At 37.3% G+C, this 17,364-nt stretch overlaps 1 pseudogene; it reads right to left on the reverse strand.

Moving 5' to 3' along the window:
• Positions 1-7,225: 7,225 nt before the first annotated feature.
• On the reverse strand, positions 7,226-8,446 carry LOC111767876 (C1GALT1-specific chaperone 1-like; annotated as a pseudogene).
• Between the last annotated feature and the right edge of the window lie 8,918 nt (positions 8,447-17,364).

Consider the following 17,364-nt stretch of genomic DNA (forward strand, 5'->3'; position numbering starts at 1 on the left):
GGAACACAACATAGTGGGCCCAGGCCCCTTCCAGACCAGGCCCTGGGAATTTCACTGGTCATCCTAATCACCATTGTTTTCAAGTATTAGTTTTTATTATGATTTTAATTATTTTTATTAATTATTAATCATTTTTATAACAGTAAAATAAGGTATGTTATGAAAAGATAACTTTTAATGTAAAATTGTATACTTGGACTGTAAAAAACAAAAGGTTAACAGTTTTCTCATCTATCAGGGACATAAATTTGGGGGAAAACTACTGTCTTAAAGTTCTATTCATCTATTCTTCTTATATTGTACTTTTACTTTCCTTTTAATTTGTATTCACTCATAAAGTGAATTGAGCACCCAAATGCTCCATCTTGATGAATAATAAATGGGTTATATTTGTGAGTGAATCTTTTTTTTCATTGTTGCTAATTATTCTCATAGTCTAGAAATTATCTAAATAAAACTATTTTTAGCAAATTATAAATACTTGTGCTTCTCTGGTTATTGAATCAGAGTTAAGCTTGAAGAAAGCAGTATATTACTTTTTGCACCAAGTCTCAGATTTCAGCATCCCAATTCAAAAACAATTGTTCCCAAGAAAGCTGAGCAACCTTTTTTCTCTTAAGAAGAAAACTAAAATCTAATAGTTGTAGCTAGAAAAAGGGAGTAAATCTGTTTTATTTTCAGTTAGATACACCTAAAAAAATTATGTGTTTTTTCTTAGATGGCTCAGGCCCTGATGGTTGGCAGAAAGCTTTAAAGCCAGCTGAGTAAATCAAGGAGACGTATGAGAGAGAGAGAACGTGGTTCTCATTTGAGCAAAAGACAGATCTCCTGAGAAATTCCACTTTAGTTGTTCTAGATGCCATTACTTTTGCACATATTTACAGAACTATGGGATTTTCTCCACCAGACATATGGCCTAAGTATGCTGAGCCAGGTGATTTTATTGACAATAGCACCAGCTATCATACTCAAAACATGCCTTTCCTGCCTGAGTATTTTGACATAGTAGTTTAAAACATATGGATTTTTCTTGTTATATGAAAGTTTTCTTTGCTTTTATGTACATCTGGGAGCAGTCAGTCTTTTTACAACATATTTAAGAAACCCATAGTCATAATTCAGCAGACATTCTGGAAGTAGATTTTCCATCTGTCAATTCTATCCAACATCAAAAAAAAAAAACTAATGAAATATAAACTGAACGCTTTCAGAGCAGCTCCCTCATACAACAATCTTTTCATTAATAATCATAATAATTAACTTCTACCTTATAACTTGCACATGCTAATTATTTTAAATATTTTTAAAGGTGTACCTTCATCATAATGCCTTTTTCTAGTATGCCCAGTATTTTAAGCAACATTTTTGTGAACTACAACAGTTCCAAATAGTTTGTGATTAATATTATACCTTGTCCTTGAGCCAACTTTTTACTTTCATTCCGTGAAACTGATATTTTCCAACAAAATATTATTTTAATGTCAGAGTTTTGGAGATAACTCTGGTTGAAAGAAATGAGCAAAGACAGGAAGATAAAAGATATGTATGGCAATGGCCTATATTTACATACATACAGTATATTCCAACGAAATGTCAAAAATTCTATTGTTCTAGACAGCAAGAAACAACAAAGCTCCTATCAATAGCAAACTTACAATTGGATAGCTACTCTCTCTGGGCTATACAGAAATAAAAACTTTATCTTTAAGGATCATCGTTAACTGACCTAACAAGTTTGTTAGTCATCCATTTATTCACTCATTCAGTGAGCAAAGAAATATTTGTTGACAGCACATAATGCATCAATGCCAGACTAAAATTCCCTTGAGATTACTATCTCATAGGGAAGGAAGACAAAGTATGGCAATATGCATGGTAAACAAAATAAATGAAAAATAAATGAGGTGCAAAAATGGAGCAGAGAATACAGAAATGAACTCTGCAGACAAAAAAAAGAAGTCTTCACAGAAGACGAAACCACTAACTTCTTATGGCTAATTAGAGTTTATTAGGCAGAAAAGTAAGAAAAAAAATGCATTCACAGCATAGAAAATACCGTGTGCAAAGTCACGTTCCATAGCATGTAACAGCAGGTCATTATTATCTGCACCTAAGATGACCTGGGTGAAACTGTAGGAGATAGTGCTGAAGAAGTACGTAAAGGCCACATCAAGAAGAGCTTTACAAGACAAAAGAATGAAAACTGTTTTAGAGATGTGATGACTTCTTAAAGGAATTCAACAGGGGATTGATGGTGTAGCATGGCTGCATTTAGAATGGTAAAACGCTTCGGGGGCAGGTTGGACAGATTGGAAGGAGAAAAGACTAAAGGCAGGGAGACCCCTTAGAGAATCATTATAGTTAGTAAGAGAATAAGACTGAAGGTATAATTTGAGGCAGTGCACCAATAGTCTCGGGTATGATCACCACCCCCATTCATACAGAGTTTAGGCGCTGACTTTCTGTCCTCCTCCCCATCACTGTTCCTTGGGAACCTCAGCATCAGGAGAATGACTCACACAACCCCTTGAGCTTTGGGACCTTTCAACTCTTCATCTCCAAAATTTTGCATCCCCACCTAAGCAAGCCTGAGCACCGTATTTACCTATAACTGGGCTGCCTCTGATATCTTAACTTCTCCACTCTACGAACACCACTACTGAACTCCCTGATTTCCTCTTCTAGTAGCACTGCTACAGTCAATGCTTTGACCTGCTCAAAACTGCAAATCCATTGACTTTTATATGTGTGTGTGCATGTGCGTGTGTATATATATACATATATATATATATATATACTATTGCTCTGTTTCTCTAGAGAATCCTGACTAATAAACAAGGTTAACCACTAAAATCATTGTCTTTAAACATCCTCCATTCTTCTGCATCCCTCTTCCTCCATATGCAAACTCCAAACTTGCATGAGATCAATTTTATTACTCTTCCAAATTTTGTTCTGAGCAGTTGAACATTCCTGGATAAAACATGCATATACACTGGTAATTTGCCATTTAAATACAACCATCCATTTAGCAGATATTTATTGAGTGCCTACTGTATGCCATACCCTGTTCTATGCCTGGGAGATACAGAAATGAACAAGACTAAAGCCACGTCCTGCCAGCTTTTTGACTCTACTGAATGAAATCTATAAACAAAAGAAGCAAATGAAAGGTAAATACATACATAAAACAATTTCAGTTAGCAATAAACATAAAAATTTCAAATCAATGTAAATGGATAGAAATTAGGATGGGAAGACAATTAGACTGAGTGTTCAGGGGAGGTCTTTCTGAAGAGATGAAATCAGGGCTACCAATTGAATGATGTAAGGAGCGAACCCTGTGAAGATCTAAGAAAAGAGCCCTGAAGTGGCTCTCGTTTCACTCACAGTGAAAGCCATAGCCCTTCAACGTCCTTACAATGGCTTTCAAGGTCCCAAAACAAGGAAGATCCTTGTACCCTCTCTGATCTTATCTTCTTTTGCTCTCCTCTTGGTTTGCTGTTCTAGCTACACAGATCTACTTGGCTAGCACAGGGTAGGCATGTTGCCATGTTGGAGACTGTATATTGGCTTTGAAGTGGCTGGTCCTTCTGCCTGAAACACTTCCCCAGACATGTGCATGGCTAACTCCCTCAATGAGGCCTGCTTAGAATAATGCCTAGCATATATTACATGCTATATGTGTTAACTATTGATTTGTTTTTTTATAACTTGATTTTTATTTCGGCTTCTATCCAGATAGTTTAGTGGGGAAGTTTAACCTTGGTCTTTTAAGGAGTCTCAAATCCTGTTCCCATGGCACTGGAGGCCGGCATAGGGGAAGTCCCTTTGCCCACATACTTCCAAATTAACAACTGAAATAAACAACGCTTTACTAACAAATAAAACACATCTGAGGTGTACTTTTAGTCTGCAGACCATAATTCTGAGGTCTCTGAGCTAAGGGCTTAAGCTTTGGAAAACTATGATCAGTGATACAATTTCTGCTTTGTCCCATATCACGTTGCTCCCTTTATGCAATGAGCATGGTATCTACTGACTGGAGGGGAGTGATGAAAAAGGAGAAAATATAGGAAGAAAATAGGGGGAAAAATAGGAACAGTTTCATCTCAAAATATTATTCAGTCGTCATAGATTTTAGAAATTATTTTAAATACCGAAGAGTTTCCCTTAAAGTTCTCTGAAGTTTTTGTGTATCAGCAAAAGACTGGTAAAAGGCCTTTGCATTTCATCAGGAATTTCATCTGTCTGCTACACGATATTTTTTTATTAATAATAGCACAGTTAGCGCAGTGCTTCTCAAACTTAAATGTGCAATAGTTAAAAAGCAGAATTTAATTAAGTAGTTCGAGGGTGATGCCTGCGGTTCTGCATTTGTAGCGCGCTCTCAGGAGATGCTGCTGCTGCTGGTCCGGGGACCATAATTCAGATTTGGTTTAGAGTATGTCTTTCTTAAAAGAGTCCATATAACTGTTCTATATAAGATGTCTTGATGTATGCAAATTAAAATTTATTTCTAAGAATAGTTAGAAAATTACAAAGTTGAATAATTTGCACTTGGCTTACTCAGAGAATCTAACAGTTTCACACATTTACATTTTAGATAGTGGTCCTCAATCTTACACACTATTCAATTCTAAATTCTTTTTCTGTGTGTGAGGAAGATTGGCGCTGAGCTAACATCTGTGCTAATCTTCCTCTATTTTGTGTGGGATGCTGCCCCAGTATGGCTTGACGAGTGTTGCTAGGTCCACACCCAGGATCCAGACCTATGATCCCCAGGCTGCCAAAGAGGAGCACAAGAATTTAACTACTAAGCCACCAGGCCAGCCCCTCAATTCTAAATTCTTAATAAGATGTAGAACTAGAATTTTGGTTGTATATTCTTAAGAAAAACATTCAGTTGTATACTTTTTTTTTTTTTGAGGAAAATTAGCCCTGAGCTAACATCTGCTGCCAATTCTTCTCTTTTTTCTGAGGAAGATTGGCCCTGAACCAACATCTTTGCCCATCTTCCTCTATTTTTTATGTGGGACGCCTGCCACAGCATCGGTTGATAAGCTGCGCTAGGTCCTTGACCAGGATCCGACCCAGTGAACCCCAGGCCACCGAAGTGGGGCACACAAACTTAACCAATACACCACAAGGCCGGGTTTTATTTATTTATTTATTTTTATTTTTTTGCTTTGAATTCAGTGTTTTAATTTTGAGAAGAAGATTTAGTGATTGAACTCACGCAAGGAGATGGGCTGAGGCCTGCTAAAAGTGAGGTTGGAATTTCCATAGCATTCAAGACAACCAAAAAGATAAACACAACTTTTCTCATTCACATCCCAGTCAGTGGGTCTCACATTTCTGGAATTGATTAGACCTGTGTTGTCCAATATGGTAGCCTCTAGCCATGTGTAAAATATATTCATCACAATCATGATAAATTTTCAATAGATCTCCAATCTTCCCAACTCTCTCCCCAATAACAGAGTGGGGTTAGGATTAGTTTCCAGTTCTTAAAGGTATGGTGATCAAATCTGCAACTACAACTTCAGTGGTACTATTTTCTATGCTACTGATTCAGATTTTATCTACAAGACTAGGTACAAATAAGTTCAAAGGGACAGTATATTATTTACAACTAATATTTTATAAAGGAATAGTCATGTATAAAAACACAATCAAGAGCATCAATTTGGTTTCAGAGGCAATTGTTACTTTAGTATCTACCACAAAGTCAAGCAATGGAATGCATTCCCTGATCTATTTATTACAACTATTCCCTGCTGCACTAATATAATTGAAGGCAATAAATGCCGTAGACATTTTTTAATATATTGGTGTTGGGGACAAGGTGACACTGACAAATTGGGTGTCATACTCAGTGAGATACTGTTTATCATTGTACTCACACTGGACATTTGATTTGAAGTAATTGCATCTAAGAACATATATCTAAGAACATATACGTTCTATATATTAGAACATATAAAGGGGTTTTGTTATTTTTCAAAAATAACCCTTCATTTTAACCAAAAGTCTCAATAAGGAAAATCAGATAAATTAAAACAAAGGGTTTCCATACTACTCTAATGACATGACGAATAAGATGAAGCCTGAGGCGCTCTTGAGGAAATTCTCTTTCTAGTTTGCAAAAGCTGTGGGAGACCATTAACATCATGAGGTCAGTTACAGGAAATATTGATCTCTAAAGTGTCATGGTCTTACACCTTACGGAGGCTCATGGATCTGACTTACAGCACATGCAGACCCAATTATAGGACAAGTCAGCTCCAAGTATTTCACACATTCATAAGCACAGGAGCTATTTTGTCCACCACTGGATAAAGCTTCTGGGTAGCTACTGAAATCAGGCAAATAGTATGGTAATCCAAGGTGAATGGTGAGGTTAAGGCCTCCACACCAAAAACAACTGGATACGGTGCAACCATGAACATAGGAAAAATCTCAGAATTTGAGCAAGTAAACAAAAAACAGGACAAACTTAATTCAGGTAAGTGAAACTGCCAGACTGCCAAAAGAAGTTCTTCAAAGGAGACTTCCATGGAACTCATTTGCCCAGCAGGAGTAAATAAATCTCAACGGATATATTTTTATCCAAGCCACAGGTGAGAGCCTGATTAACTGGGAAACAACACAGTTACATGACATTACATTCTTCATGATCACCATTCAAACTTCAGTATCTGCGTAGAGAAGTACAGAGAGTTACACTGAAATTGTGTGTGCTAAGGAACGCCACTAACTTACTCCCAGGAAAATTATTAACTTTTATAAGTAATTTTCATTTTTTCTCTCAAAGATAAAGTTCAACTTTCACTTTAACATTGGTTGGGAACATTTCCTTTGTTGCTTGGTTGTATATTTTGAGAAGGCAAATCCATTGGCATTCAAAGAGGCTTAAAACATAAACCAACATTAGAAGCAATGAAAACACATAGCTAAAAGTTTAACTTTAATCACAAATTCACAACTAGAGATTTCATTTGCACATCTTAGAAAGCTAAAAAGACGTGTTAAAATTTTTAACCAACCAGCAAAAATATGTGTCACACAGATTTTTAATGCTCATAATTTAGAATTTATCACATAAATATATTTATAAATATATCCTTTATTTGCAAAATTATTATCCTTAAAACATTTCTTTCCAATACATTTGAAATTTTCATGCATTTTAAGGAAAAAAACCCATCCTGTTTAAACATGTACTACTAAACTTTAACGTGTGGTTAAACCAGTGTCACCAAATTAAAAAAGAAAAAACATACTGCTGTGTTGGATATGCAGTCGTTACAACAAATAACGACAATACATGTCCTATTCCATCATCATGTACGTGCTCTTGTTTCATCTCTTAGTCATTATCAGAAACATTTGGAGGTAAGAAAACCAATGCATCATTGAAAATATGCCCGAATGCCCTAAGACATTATACCCCATACATCATCACATGCATCTGATTAGGAGTCAGTCCATTAAAAGTAACAGCCATATCTGAACAACATCCTTCTACTACTAGGTTGGGGTGATTAGTCATTGCCTCTTTAATAGAAAGCCCACCAGATTTGGTATTAAGTACATCTTTTCCTTTAGAATCTTCTGCATTTTCTGCAAACACTCCAGCATATTTCAGGCGTACTGCTAGCTGCTTATCTTCAGATATCTTCCAAATCATCCCTCCCTGGTCAGGACACTTTTCAGGGCTACTGAGAAGGTGGTTAAGTCTTTTCATTGATTCCATACTTAAGACAATTCCTCCTTCCACACTCACATATTCAAGGTCTCCAGATGTTACAGTGTGGCCTAGATAGAAAGGTTGTGATGGATCCTTCTTTAACAAAAAGTACTTTAAGTTTTCAATAATAGCAAACATCGTGGGGCGTGCAATAAAGAACCAGTTGTATGGGTTTCTATATTTATCAAAGGCATATTTGTAAGCTTTTCTCATCATTAACCACATATCTTTTGTTTCCATGTTAATTGACTTAAACACTTTAACGTTTTCAGAACTGAAGAACTCTGCTTTGTCGCAGTGTTTGGTCCAAGTTTCCTTCACTGCAGTCCAAAGACTCACATCTTTGTGTTTTACAAGGAGATACAGTATACCCGAAAGCTCTTACTGAGCTCCATGCGTTCATCCTCTGAAATTTTCAAGATATCTTCTTTATTAGGAGCTTGTACGTGATAATGCTCATGGTGGTACATTCTACTTCTATAACCAATTCTAACGTGTCCTAGTATAGTGATGAAGGCACAGAAAATACTTCCAAGCATCACACTCTTCAAAACTGAACTGCTCTCAGAAAGCATTTTTCCCGTGTCTCCAACGGGAGAGCGCAGCCACGGACGGTTCTCCTCTCACGTTCGCTGCGCCACTCGGTTAGGCTCCCGGTCCGGCTGCTCTAGACGCCGGTGGTGTCCTCTCGTTGGTTTGGCTAAAGGTGGGGAGGCCCAGGAAGTCCATACATGGTTCTAAAGAAAAGTGTTTTAATCAGTTTTTTATCCTAAGTAAGTTTTATTTAATCAGTTCCATGGAGGAGACCATTTTATCCCCGTTAATTTCTCCCTCTTATAGTTTCCCTGAAAATACAGAATTACTCCCACAAGGACCCACTTCCAAGTGTGCTTGGAAGAAATCCCCCGCCTCCACCCCACAAGGAAAATATTTTTAAATTAATTGTTGCTCAGACAAATCTTTACCATCAAAACACTGCGTATTTTTAGGAAGGTGTTGGAACAAAATAGAAAATATGATCCTTTTCAAAGTCCCAAACCATAGCAATCTCTTTTCGGAAAGTCCATTGGCGGTTCCAAGTTTCTTATCTTACATATCACATAAAGGAGCTGAAGAAAGCCCATCAAGGAAAAAGGGAATGCCAGATGAGAGAATAAAATCCACAGAGCCCAAAAGTTCGCAGCAATAACAACACAATTAATATATTCTTGTTTATTTAATCACAGCCGTAGTAAAATTATAACTAGAGGCACCTCCTTGGCATTTGAAAGAGACGAACATAAGAAAGCACTTAACACTTTATACAGCCTTTAGTAGGTCTGCTGGATCTATCACTTCAGTGTGGAATACAGGATAACATTATTTTAAAAATGAAGGGAAAAAAGGTTTATATGAATTCCTTTGTAAAAACTCTATAATAAGTTAATAAAAGAAAACCAACATAACTGCTTATTTTGTAAAGTTTATGAACCCAGATAGAAACCATGCCTTCTGCCAACATATCTTTCATTGCCATGGTACAAGAGAGAGTGTATTCTCTAAATATTTGCTTAATGGGACATAGTTCCCACTCAGAGTGACAAGTATTACACATTTTTATTTACATAAAACAAAACAAAATAATTGTGGTAGTTTGTGTCTATCTTGGTGCAATCCTTCATGGGCAGAAGGAATAAATAGTTTCATACCAGCTGAGAGATGGCCCAGGTGATAAATTTGAGAGAAGTTGTTTTCTTTGCTCTTTACGTAAATGTTTTTAAATAATGGAGACATCATAAATTGTCATTTTAAAAACTGTACCTGTCCAACAGAGATTTCTTTTGGCCGTGTGGAAAGTGCTCAGCATCCTCTAAGCTCCATGCAGTTTTAGGCATCTGACATCTTCTTGCTTGCCAGGAATGTCCAAGATACCCCAATCCCTTGTTCATCTGATTTATTCCTCATCAACATTCTAGCCTGGAGTTAAGTACCACCTTTCCAAGAAGGTTTTCTGTATTGTTTGTTTGTCTATACTTCAGCTGACATTTTCTTCTTCCTATGGCCACACTGGCATTACGTTATGTATTTCATAGCATCTATATCATTGTATTATAATAGATTGTTTACACACTTGTGTCCCTTTGAACCACCAAGCTTCACTAGCGCTGTGACTGGGGCCCAAATCAGATTTCTACTTCTCATATCTATTATAACTTCCAGACTACAGTATAGACTCTACCATGACAGTTGACTGATTGGGTGAGGGAATGGAAAAATGAACAGCACTTTTCTTCTTCAATATATGGAAAGGAGGAATAGCGTTACCCAGGTTTCTTTTTTTTTAAAGATTTTATTTTTTTTTCCTTTTTCTCCCAAAGCCCCCAGTACCTAGTTGTATATTCTTCATTGTAGGTCCCTCATTCTTCATTGTAGGTCCCTCCAGTTGCGGAATGTGGGACGCTGCCTCAGCGTGGCTTGATGAGCAGTGCCATGTCCACGCCCAGGATTTGAACCAACAAAACACTGGGCTGCCTGCAGCGGAGCGCGCAAACTTAACCACTCGGCCACCAGGCCAGCCCCTTACCTAGGCTTTTTGAACACTTGAAATATGCCAGCATCTGAGTTTAAAACATCACCTGCATTTTACCATATAATTCCCACCACATTTCTAAGAGGAAGGAACAATCATTAATTCCAGCAAAGTAATGTGGAAATTGAGGTTTAAAAGATTAATTAATATATCCAAGGTCATGTAACTAGTAAATGATGAAGCTAACATTTGAATTCAGGCCTCTTGGATTGCACAGCCTATGACAGTAAGTGGTAGAAAACCTGAAATAGGACATTTGCAGAGGGAAAAGCCTGACTCAAATTGGCACATTTCAGACAAATCTGAGCCTGTGAGATACCAAGAAGATGTTAACCACAAGAATACTCCAGACCCCATCATTCTTATCCTATGTATTTTAATCCTGAACTGAACTTGGAATTTGGTTTTCACGTGGATTTTGGCAATTCTAACCTTGGCCACACTGTTACTTCAGACTCCGTAAATGAGGTTTAAGTTTTCCCTCTGGGCTTTTCAAAATTCACAAAAGACCAATTTACCTCCACTTTTTGAATTAATAATATGCAATGAGGGAAGGGAGTCCAGATAAGAGAGCAGAGGGGCCAAGGGGAAGCAGGAGATGGAGGAAAAATACAACAACAATATAATTTCACCGCATTTCATGCTTTTCTGGTATACTTCTATGTTAGAAATTTCTTTACTTGTAACCTGGTGAGTTACAACTAGCAGTTGATAAACACATTCCATTTAACAAAAAGAGATTAAATAAAATTAACTATTAAAACAGATACCACATATAAACCACATATAACCTTTCTCACTATCTCATTATATACCACGCCAACAAAGAAAATTGAATAAAGAAGAGAAAATATATCATGGACTTGCTATTTCTGTTTATTTGATTTGTATGGGTTATAGCCTATTAGAAGTTCTGAATAACTAATAATAACCCTATTTATACAAGCTGGGTTTTCACTCAGTGGAAAATGGTAGAACAGAATTCAGCTTAACATGAATTTAAGCAAGACTAACGTCTGTGAATAGAGTACAGATCATTTATGTATAGCTCCAAGTTCCACACTAATAATGAAAAGAGTTACTGATTATCCAGAATAAAGAATACAATAGCCAGTCAGTAGCACTTTAAGTTACTTTTGCTGAAGTGGTGGTGGGTTTTACTGAGCCTTTCAAACTTGTTCATGTGGAGCTTTATTAAAAATATAAGCAAGAATTTTGATTCCATGTATTTTTCCCAAGTACTACTGCTATTGATTCTTCCTCTGTCTCTCACTACGACTCACTAGCTTTATCTTGTACCACAAATTTACAGGAACAAGGAAATTGACCAACAAACTAAAAAGTTTGGTTCCCCTTCTCTTGAGCAGAGATAAACAAATCTGGTCAATCTTCTTATGATCAACAATGTGTTTTAAGTATCTCTATAAATATCATGGGCCCTGAGAGAACCCAGAAGAGGCAAAAGTATGGTGTCTGACTTTGAGAAACTAATGACCTTGCTAAAGCCAAGTGAATGGACATGAACTTCACAAATAGGCAAAACCAACCAAGGAATAGCTCGGTGACTAGAGTGTGTACACAGAGCATAGGTGTGCCTCCTTGAGTCCACCCAGCGACCCCACTGTTTCTCGTGCCTCTGCTTTGTGTTTGCAAAAGTACCATCAGTGAGGGTCAAGCACATATTCTTAGCATAGAGCTTTTCTGTAAATTAGGTCATGATCTTAGTCTTATTAGTCAAATATTCTAAGCAATGGGAAAAAGAGTGCTTGGAATTTGTTCAGGTCATCATAAAAATGTTGTCATTCTAAAGACAGTTTGGAGAAAGAAGAGTAGCCATTATAAATCCCTTATGTTTTCTGGAAGCTCCACAATTCTAAATAGAATTTTATTACAACAACAAAAATTACAATAACCTGGCATCTTTAACTCAATATTTAGTAACAATTTAACGGTGGTGGGCTTTAAGTGAGGGCTCCCATTCAGGCTTTATTACTTTAATAAAACAACTTTAGTACATTTGCTATTCTACAGGAATACTTTATTATGAGTTACCACAAGTAAACTGTCCTTGTCAAAATAAATAAAGCAAGTACATCTCGGAATTCCACGTTCCTGATTTTATAATGTTGCCTTTTAATATTCATTGCTACTCATTTGCACAATTTAGTTATCTCTTGGGAATTCTCAAGTCATTAATGTGAATTAGCATAGTATGAATTATGAAATGGCAGATACGTCTAAGAATTTTTGGAGAAATGCACTCTTAGGCATAGATTAATGGGAAGTAATGTATCTCCTTCTACGTTTACAGCTCCCACAAGGAAAGCAGATGGGCTACAAATATGCTTTTCTTAAGTGGTCATTTTTAGTGGCAAAACTGCTACCACAGCAATATTCTAAGTCCATTTCTCCAACAAAAACTCACAGAGAAACTCAACATGCTCCAGCAGAAAGAATCTTGAACGGACGTTGGATAAGATTCTTGGCCCTGCCCTGGCACTGTCTGAACAACTCCACGCATCATGCGTTTCCTTCATCTGTCCTGGAATAGTGCCTTCCACATGTGCACATTCTTGATTCAAACATATCTGGCAATCTTTAGGGAGTTGACACAGCACTTTGTAGTTTATATAGCTCTTTCCTATATGCATTTTTATTTTCACATCTCTGCAAGATGGCATAATCCCCATTTAACACATAGGGAAACTGCTGCAACTCCAAGAAGTTAAGTAAATTATCCAAGACCACATTGCTAGGAAGCGCCAGAACCAGGACAAGAACCTATGTGTTCTAAGTCCTCATGGGTTTATTGTTAGATGAGGAAGCTATCTTAGCCCATTACCCCACAGAGCTTTCATATATTGGAAAGACTGGGGGCAGAGGGGAGCAAGTCACCTGAAGAGTTTGCTAATACACGCTCCCTTCTAAAGCAATACATTTCCCCCCAAATCAACTAGATTTCTTGCCCAATCTTTGAGGATATTGTTATTTTTTAGAGTAACAGCTTCTAGAATCACCCTGAGCTAGTGCTTTTTATGCTCTTGCTAACTCTTTGAAAGCAATATTGATAAGCTTCCTTTTCAGAGGCCATTATCCCCAAATTTAACCCATAGTAACTATAAAAATACTAAGTTCTTAATATATTCCTTATTTTCTTTAGCTTAAATTATGAAATTTGTAATTATAGAACAATTCAGAATATACTGAAGCTGTACTTATATGTAGTCACATAAATGACAAACTATTACTATAAGTCTGAAATAGGGATGTAAAATGGAAAGAGTTTTCAATTAAATCTGCCTGCAAATATTAAATACGAAAATGATGACTATTTTATTCTTATTATTCATAACCAAGAGAAAATGTCTATTCTGTTCCTTCCTTTGGGATTCTTTGCTCCATTCTCAACACATCCTTCATCCCACTTTTTTGCCTGAAGAACTCCTGCTCATACTGCTTAGGTCCCAGCTAAAAATATCAGCTTCTAGGTGTGGCTTTCCTAGACAATTTAAACACATTTTTTCAATTCCTCTTCTATGATAACCCATTTTAATAATATTTCTTTTTCAACATTCCCTGGTTTGTATTATAATTTATTATTTTACATGTTTGTTTTAGCCTTTATTCTCAGAGTCCCTGATGTCAAGGATAATGTTTAATAAATAAATAAATATATTATATAGAGAGAAATATATGCAACATATAACGTTCAAAATCGATATAACATATACACAAAAATATATCTAAATATATAAACATGTATACATTTTGGGTGGGTGGGTAGGGTATACCTAGCACCTAAAACAGACACCCAGTAAGGGTCTGCAATGAGTGAATAAACGAAGTGAGATGACAGAAAGTATTTGAAACCTGATGACTCTAAATCAGTAAGTCCATGTGATGAAACTGAGTGTAGTATTTCTTTATAGTTCATATATAACCTGCTGCAGTGGCAGGTGTAAAAACAGAATTCAAAAGAAGCCAATAGGCAAAAGCATTTGTATCTTTACCTGGTGGTAGAAAGTGAATAGAGTTAAGTTAGTGATCATCATAGTACATCAAAACGTGTTGCTTTTGCATTTCAAAATACTCTTATCTCTTCTTGACATAGTCAAATGGATTCACTAATTCACACTGATGAACAGAAATCCTTAGGTAAATCATTGACCTTCCTTTGAAAGGAGGCTAAATTAATATTAGGATGGGTCAAAGTTAGACCCAGAAACTTCAAAGGTTACTGTTTGAGTGGACTTAACTTATCTTCCCATGATAATTGATAGCAAAAGCATTCATTTAATTGGAAATGGCCACGAAATAAGGCAGAATATACTGAAACTCTATTCCACAATTTTTCATGAATCACTTATTTTAAAGAAAAACGAAGTTACTGATATATTTAGCAATTAATTTTCAGCTAATTGTCATATAATTTAAATCTTTGACAAGAAAAATTGGATAATTTTGATGTTTCACTTCTAACATTAACAAATGATGCCAGATTTATGCCATAGTTAAAATGTTCATTGTAAATCTACAGACACTTTGCCCTGAATAATTAGTAACACAGATAGTCACAAGATAAAATTCCAAAGTAGCATCTTTAGATTTTGAGGTTTTTTACCCCAAATGTAGAAGTGAAAAATCTCTGTCAGTATCTCACCAGTTCAGAAGATTAATGAGCATTAGTAAAGAGATATAGAAGAGAATGAAAGGAGTCATAAAAGACACTGTAAAATAAGAAACACAAATTGATCTCAGATGTTGATCTTTTATTTAAAGGGGAAGAACCACAAAAACAGGAGGATAAAATCTCTATTACAAAAGCAAGGAATCTCTGAGACAAGGAAAATCTGGTTGATGGTAGAAATGAAAGTAATCACCCTGCTCCCCACAATCAATCATGAGGTTTGAGCCCATTATCTATCATGAGCTTCCTCAGAACAAGAACATGCAGGTGGAGTCTTCATAACACTGTAGGATCTTTAGGGGGCTGAAAGGGGAAAGAAACTTCTTTATCCTTGGAATGCAGTGAAAAGAGATACCTCCCACTCCCAAATTCAGGACCCAAGACAGGGCCCTGAGAGTAAAATGAGGCTCATATTACAGAGCAGAGATGGCTGACAGGTACTGGGAGAGGCTCCGCCACAGAACATTAGGGGATAGAGGAAGCAGCATTGCTGGAAGTGAGCACAGGAAGCTCCTAATAAGGTGGCAGAGGTAGCAGCAGTATAAGTCATTTGTTTAAACCCAAAGACAGACTTCTGTACTAATTTCCTTCCTTCGTTTACTAGATCTGTCTGTTTGTTCAAGTGACATGACTCACTAAATCTGTTTCCGGGACTGAAGAATATCAACACCAAACTTAAAGAATTTTTTATCATTCAGAGTTTCCTAGGAAAATAGAAGCCACTTTATGTGTTCTAAGTACAAAAGGTTTAATACAAGAAGTAGAGAATTACTCAACCATTGGAAGAGTTGTGGAGTGAAGGTCAAGGAAGCCAACACCGATGATCTGAGCCTGAAGCACTGATACAGGGTTGTTATGAGCTCACTGGGAACCCACTCTAACTCCTGCAAATATATGGAAGCTCCCATTGACTTTCTGTCTGCTGCAGTGAAAGGGGTAGTTCTCTGGAGCTGTCCAGAAAGCCAGGGTGAATGCCTCATCTGCACAGCATTGGGCTGAAACTGCTTTCAGAGAATAATGATCTGTCTTTCTTTCTGCTTCCTGTTGGCATAGGCCAACCTGAGACCACATAGGGGAGGGATTTAGAAAAACGAATGCCTTGGCTTTTCTACATTGCAGATAAGATCTTAGAAACAGGTAATGATGGAGAAGGGGCGGAGCAAAATGGCAGGGTGAGCTGACCCGGGATTCTCTCCCCTCCAAAATACAACAAAGGATTGGAAAAACTGAATTTCAGAGAATAAATCTAATGCCAACACGTTAGAGACCTACAATACCAAGAAGGCAGAGAACATAAACCTTGCTCATGGCCTTGGAGGTGCTGGAATGGGTAGGAGAGAATGTTGCTCCCTCCCCTAGAGTCTGCCATCCCTGCCGCGTGGGTCAGGAAGGAGCAGGGGAGGGGCTGCGCAACCGAGGGATCATCCAGGACTCCTGCCGCTGGTTCACTTGAAACCCGCTGATGGGGGAAAGCTTCCATGTGCGGGGACCCCATAAACCCAGGGCCTCGGGAGACCAGAGAACAGAACTGATCTGAATCCAGATCTGCATGGGAGAATAGCAGCCCTTCCCTCCCAGCAAGGTGCACTGGGCGCCGCCATCTTGCCTGAAGGTGGAGCGCTCAGAACACGTGGCTCTCGACCCCCATCTAGTGGCGACAGGCTGTAACTGCAACTGAATTCTACCACCATGTGAAAAAAACCGCTCGTCTACCATCCAGCAATTTATAAAAGCCCCAGACCAGAAGGAAAACAATAAAGACATATAATTAAGTCCTGAGGACTTGGAATTAGGTAAACTAAGTCATAATGAGTTCAGAGCAGCTATAATCAAAAAACTCAATGAGGTAGAGAGAAAGATAGAGAAACAAGCCAATGAGTTCTGGAGTTACTTCACAAAAGAGATTGAAATTATAAAGAAGAATCAAACAGAATTACTAGAGATGAAAACACAATGGACCTGATAAAACAGAATACAGATTCCCTGAATGCCCGTGTAGACACCATAGAAGAGAAAATTAACATAATTGAAGATAGACAGGCTGAATGGCTCCAGACAGAGGAAGAAAGAGAACTAAGAATTTAAAAAAATGAGGAAAATCTCTGAGAGATAGTGGATTCAATGAGGAGTAAGAACTTAAGGATCATAGGAATTCCCGAGAATGTGGAAAAGGAAAATGGAGGAGAAAGTGTGCTTAATGAAATTATAGAGGAGAACTTCCCAAATCTAGGGATTGACAGAGAAATGTGTGTAGAGGAAGCTTTCAGATCTCCTAGATTTGTCAATGTAAAAAGACCTACTGCAAGGCACATAGTAATATAATCGGCAGGAAGGAAAGATAAAGAAAGAATACTC

Source organism: Equus caballus, chromosome 14, assembly GCF_041296265.1.
Source record: "Equus caballus isolate H_3958 breed thoroughbred chromosome 14, TB-T2T, whole genome shotgun sequence".
In the NCBI taxonomy this organism is placed as follows: domain Eukaryota; kingdom Metazoa; phylum Chordata; class Mammalia; order Perissodactyla; family Equidae; genus Equus; species Equus caballus.